This window comes from Lepus europaeus, chromosome 2, assembly GCF_033115175.1.
Source record: "Lepus europaeus isolate LE1 chromosome 2, mLepTim1.pri, whole genome shotgun sequence".
NCBI lineage: Eukaryota > Metazoa > Chordata > Mammalia > Lagomorpha > Leporidae > Lepus > Lepus europaeus.
In genome coordinates, this window is record NC_084828.1 from 167,171,281 (window position 1) to 167,177,677 (window position 6,397).

General features: G+C 41.9%; 1 pseudogene; it reads left to right on the top strand.

The window, feature by feature from the left end:
* Positions 1-3,113: 3,113 nt before the first annotated feature.
* LOC133750066 (PEST proteolytic signal-containing nuclear protein-like) lies at positions 3,114-3,577 on the top strand (annotated as a pseudogene).
* The last annotated feature ends 2,820 nt before the right edge of the window (positions 3,578-6,397 follow it).

Consider the following 6,397-nt stretch of genomic DNA (forward strand, 5'->3'; position numbering starts at 1 on the left):
AATAATAGGCCTTTTGCATTTCCAAACAACGTCTGAGAAGGAATTCAAAAATGTCCTGACATTTTAATTCTTTTTTCTTCCTAGTCCTTCATGTCACTTCTTACACATGCTCAAGTATAACAATATAAATGTTACAGAATAAATCTTTCTGGCCTTTTGGACATTGACACAGGGCAAATTTTCTCCTTTCACCCAGTTGAAATTCATGTTACACTTTACTATGGGATGAGGAAATTGTCCCCAAAAAAAGTTAGCATGATTTAGTCCACCCTGGGAAAGTAAAAGTTAAATTGAACATATTTTGAAGCTTGGAGTTATTATACTACAGATGCTTTAGAAATTCTTAGTAGGAATTAATTGGAAGAGTATATTAAAATTAGCATTAGATGGTTCCTGGGACTATATAAGGTATCTGAGGTAAAGAGAAGCGAGCTCATGTTTTTAATGATTTAAGATTAAAATGAGGGAATCAACAGCCCCTTGCCCCTTTTATTGAAATAATTCTGGGAAAGATGGAAACAGGACAGACCGATACTTCTGATAACAGACATGGGGAGGGAAAAAATGGAGCCCTGGATAATCTTTGAGGGTGTTGGAATTTGGTTTCTAAAGCAACTCATATGGCACAGTGGTCAAGTAGATTCTGGCATTGGATTGTTTGTGGTCAAGCCCTGGGCCCAATGTTTATTTAGTGAACAACACTGAGAATACGTAACTTAATCTTTCTGTGCCTCAGTCTCCCTTTTGGAAAAGTGCAAGTAAAAATAGTGCCTAACTTTATAACTATTATGAGGATTAAATGAGTCCATCTACAGAAACGCTTGTATCTAGGAAATAATAAAATATTAAACACTAGCCTTGATTTTAATTCCTTTCTTCATGATGTCTTGAGGCACTAATTTCCCTGCTTTCCTTATCAGGAGGTTTGACAAGAAGCTGAGTCCAAGAGGGGCTGTCACTACCATTATTCTAGCTAGAGATATGAATTTGAGAGTTAGCTTTGTAGTAAGTGGTTAAAAACAAGAGTAAGAAGGTGATAGCCTTGGTTCTACTTGACTTTTTACTGTGTCCAAAAGAAGTAAGAAGGTGTGGCTGTAGAAGGCAATAACCCCGAGGCTCTAGCTATAACCAGCCCCACACGGCCACTAAAGAGCTGAGATGGCAAAGATTATTGGCAATGGAGAGAGATTCTGTAAGGTACCACACAAAGCCAAAGGAGGCAGTGGGGAAGCCCCAGGGATCCCAGGGACCTAGCCAAAGAGACCCACAGTGCTACGGTGATGGAAGGTGGAGTCATGCCTGCCATGGTGGGATCCCTGCTCCGGCGTCTCAACATCTGCTAATTCTCTAGGAAAAGAGTTTTCTCAAATTACAAATGATTTCATGGAAATAGGACTTCTTACAGCATTATTCCAATATCCAGATGCTGATGACCTCACAGTATGTGATCCTGCTTCACAGCCTTAAGATTATGTCCAAAACGCCAAGTAGAACCAGAACAAGAAGTAGTCCTCGGATCCAGAGATGTGGAACTGAAGACCTGTGCCAAGAGAGGTGCTTCTTGGCTGGGTGGTGGAGGCAGAGATTTTTCAATATTCTCCAGCAGCCTTCCTTGGTTGAGGCCTGTCCTCAATGTGCACCTATCAGTAAATGAAGATTAACATGGATCAAAGCTTGGGAACCTGCCTGCCCTCCAAAGCCAATAAAACACCTGTTTGTGTATGCAAACTTTCATTGAAATACAGCTAGTCATTCATTCAATGTTGACTTTTGCTACTTCACCGTTACAATGGCAGAGCTAAAAAGTTGTGACCAAAACTGTATGGTTCACAAAGACTAAAATATGTACTAGCTGCCCTTTAGAGAAAAAGTTTACCAATTCTTAATTTAGGTAGCATATATAAAGAACTTCATACAGTATCTAGTACATAGTAAGTGCCAACAAATTATGCATGCTTGATTTTATTTTTAGAGCCAAATCTTTATCAATAGTGTTTTTGCTATTGGCAGTTTGATATTAGACACTCTATGGAAGGAACACATGCTTATTGATTTATAGGTTAGTGTGGTAACATGTTCATATCTCTCTATTTTATCTAAAAGTTTGCATGTTTAATTTCCTCCAAGTGGATTTTAATGCATGTGGAGATCACCTAATTCGACCATATGGAAATTATTTTAACTAAAAAGCATTTAAAAACCAACAGATGATTTCATCTCTTATGTATGCAATTATTAGGAAAGTCAAAGTGTCCCACTGCTGGATGCCAGGACACATGAATTTAAAGTGTTTTTTAATTACTAAAATAGAACATTAAAAAGGGAAGTAAAAGTGAAATTCAATTAAGGTGTCACATTAATGGTCAGCACATATGAAAATTAAGAATGTGCTAGAATAGCAAAACAAAACAGGATGCGTGGATCCCATGACCTGTTTTCTATTCACTTTAGCATGTGATTGAAACATGTCAGCACTAAAACTAAAATCCTGTGACATGGTAAAGCATTAAATGCTGGCCCCATAGATGTTCAGAGTTTTGTGGAAAGATATCCCTCCTGGAAAATATAGAAATATAGAAAATGTATTAATAAATTGGATACTTTTGATTCAATTAGATTACATTTAGAAAGATGGAGAATATATTGATACATTGGATACATTTGATTAGATTTCGTACAGGTTTGCTATGGGAGGTGATTTGAGAATAGGGAGACTTAGTTGACACCTCATAAAGAAATACCAAAAGGCGACTTGCTAAATTAAAGGGGCTTCATGTGGAATTCAGGTTTTGATGGGAATGGAAATGACTAATTGGGTGAAGTCTGGTTTCATTGTGTTTAGTCGTTAGCATCCTGGAGGGACTGGGGAGGATGTCACATCCCATAAAGTCTTAGGTTTCTCACAAGGTCCAAGCTGCAGCATCCTTAGGTCGTCTTTGATGCTTGGCCAGCTCCTCCTTCAGCACTTGCTTATGTTCTCATGAGTTCTCTCTCCCTCAAAATGCCAGTGCTTTGATGATAAAAATGCTCCCTGTCAGCGCTATCCAACATGGTCACCCCCAGCCACGTGTGGCAACTGAGTGCTTGAAAAGTGGCCAGAGTGTGGCTAAGAAATGGCAGAGAGGAAGGTGAGAGAAGAGAAGCCCGCAAAGCCACAGCGAGCTGGAGCCGTGGAGTCACGGGGCGGAAGGTTCCAGTCACAGGTCTGATAAGAGATCAGCTGAGGAAGGAGTGGCAGACCTCCCAACAAAACAAAGGCTCCAAGTCTGCATTTCAGATGTCACAGAAAGCGTCAGCACGTCTGCCAAACTCGGTCTGGGGAGCCTAAAGAACCTGTTCCGACTCCTGCCCCCAAAACCCTGTCAGCAGCAGTGGCTTCTAATGATGCTGAAGATAGTGAACCAGAGGAAATGCCACAGAAGCAAAGACGAAGATGAGGAGGACTGGAGGGGCTACCCCAGCACCAGCCAGACCAGTTGCCTTCAATAAAGGAAAGCATGGGCTTTCTGATAACCAGAAGCTACGGGAGTATAGTACAAAGTCTTAGCTTGGAAATGTCCATGACCAAGACAGTTAAATGATGTGTTTTGAAATTGTGTTGATTCCATCAGTGACTGACGTCCAAGCATATTCCACACATCTGCTATCAAAATGCAGTATGTTCAATGAGCCTGCTGACCAATGGATGAGGAAATCATTTTCTGAGTTTCCATTTCTCCATCTCAAATGGAGACAGACACTTAAGGGAGTCCCCTACAACTCAGAATGTGTGGGGACAGTGCCAGCTCTCACCACAAAGTTCCAGTGAGGAATGACTGTGTCTTCAAAAGAATTTTAGGAGCAGGGGTTTCACTCAGTGACTTAAGCCACCCCAGATCAGAGTTACTGTGTTCAAGTCCTGGTTCCACTTCTGATTCTGTCTTCCTACTAATGCACACCTCAGAGGCAGCAGGTGATGGTTCAACGACTTGGGGCCCTGCCACCCATGTGAGTAACCCATATTGAGTTCCTGGTCTTTAGCTTCAGCCTGGCCCAGCCCTGACTGTTGCAAGCATTTGGGGAGTGAACCAATAGATGGAAGATCTTTCTAGCTCCATCTCTCTTGTAAACAAATAAATAAAATTTCAGAAGAGTTGTAAAGGGTAGAACGTGCTTTCCTGACATGTCAGTGGTTTTTATCCAGTTATCACATTTATACTGTGAAAAGATTGCCGCATTTCAGCTAGCACTTGGAAATTAGCTAGCTATGTTCCTGTACTCGCTTATTAGCTACGTCACTGCTTCATTTCCGGGTAGCTCCTACATGAAGCCATCTCAGTGTGGTAGGAGGAAGTGACTTCTGTAGCCACTAAATTCAACCTTAGAAGAGAGAAAGCTGCATGCTTTTTATAAAAGAATAAGGTCCACTCCTTTAAAATTTTATCTGTGTTCCACCTGAACAGGATCAATCTCCAGGGACAGTTTTACTTCTTGTCACCTTGATGCTGTCTATGTGCTATCATATTATACATGCAGTTATATACTTATTCTAAAGTCTTTTCAAATTTGAATACTTTAACATTTTTAATAAAATGCTTAGGGTAAATGGAAAATTAACAGTTGACATGTACATATCAAAGAGACATTTTAAATCCTTTTTGATACTCAAAGAACACCAGGAGCAGACATTAGATGAAGGTAAGTTTTTGATGAACTCAGTATCAACAGAGACACTGATAAAAGTAGGCGCAGTACGAGCTTTCGTTAAAGCTCACTCTCTTTTATAAACTAACGGAGATGGCATCAGAAAAGATGGACGTGTTTTTGCTAAGTGCCAGCAAAGATGAAAAAGCTACATAAGAAAGTAGAAACCATTGTGTCAAAAAATGGGCAATTCATTATGTGCTTAATTCTGCAAATTTTTGCCAACTTTTTCAATTGCCAGCGTTAGAATGGTCTATTTTTACTGGCATGTGGCAGAGAGATCCTCCTTCAAGCCCTCCTCCCCTAAACACACACTCCCAGCTCCCTGGTCTGCATTTGGAGAAACTAGGAAGGACTGTTCTTTCGAGCCGAGAGCTCAGAGAGAAATCTGTGAGTTCCACATTGACGAGGCAAATTTCTCTTGCCTGACACGGGCATTTTGGTGACACATTTTGGTGATACACTCCGATGTGTCTAGTCAGGCGCCAAAGGGGGAATGTTTGCTAGTAAAACGGGGAAAAGGTATTGTGATGAGACGAATTGGGTCCCCCAAAATCCACTTGGTAAAACCCTAATCCCCACTACCTCAGAAAGAGAATCTGTTTTGAAAACAGGGGCTTTTAAACAGTCACTAAGGTGTAATGAGGTCGTATAAATGGACCCTGACCTAATAGAACTGTTATCTTTAAGAGAAGAGATGACACAGATGCACAGAGAGGAGAAAGCAAATGCAGACACTAACGGATGGCCCTCTACCAAGTGAGGAGCGAAGTCTTGGAAGAAAGCAACCCTGCAGACTCCTTGGCATTGGACTGGTAGCGTCAGGATGCCAAGAAGACAAATGGCAGCTGCTCAGGTCGCCAGGTTTGTGGCTTTATGAGCGCAGCCCCGGCAGACTAGCACAACTGAATCCAGTTGTTTCCCAGATCCCAAGTGAAAACGTGCCCTTGTTCCTACGAGATCAACTGCTGGTCGGACCCCTGCAGGTCCGCAGGTGTTGATGGTGTCGATGGCAAGCTGTTCTCATTCCGTTCTAAAGTGTAAAATCTTCCCCAAGCCAGATCCCACACTGCCTGCACACTTTTCTCCTTTAAAATGCCTACCAAATGGAACCAAGTAATTAATAACATATGGTGACCAGGAGAAACAGAATAGAAAAAAAAAAAAAAACCTGCTATCTTCCCATGGCATTGTTCTCAAAACCCTTTTCCCAGCTGTGCTTCTAGCAGAGGGACCACTCTGTAAAGGAGCACCTGGTGGAGCCCTTTAAAATGTGAGCTCTGACACAATCAGCCTCACTTCCAGCACTCCTGTCTTTGTCCAGCCATCGCAACACCAGAATCACCCTGACAGAACAATGGCTATTTATTCTGATATCCTGTCTCCTACTGAGACTTATGCCAGGTTCTTTTGAGGAAGGGCTGAACACCCGAAAAAGCCCCCTATTGTATATTGCTAGTTGGACTGTAGTGGTGGGGGCTTTGGAGGATGTAGCAATGGTGGCTTTCTTCCTGAAACTTGTGGGACGTGTGAACAAAGTCTGGTGAAGTGTTCCCCTCGTTCGGATTTCTAGAGATCGTGGCTAGCAGGATTTCTGAGCCGCTGAAAAGTGCTATGAACTGACCACACACGTACAAACATACCACTGTGCTTTGTAGTGTTTTCAGCCACCTTTGGTTCCTCTGTGCCCTGTCTTCTCTGCTCTCCAAGGTGG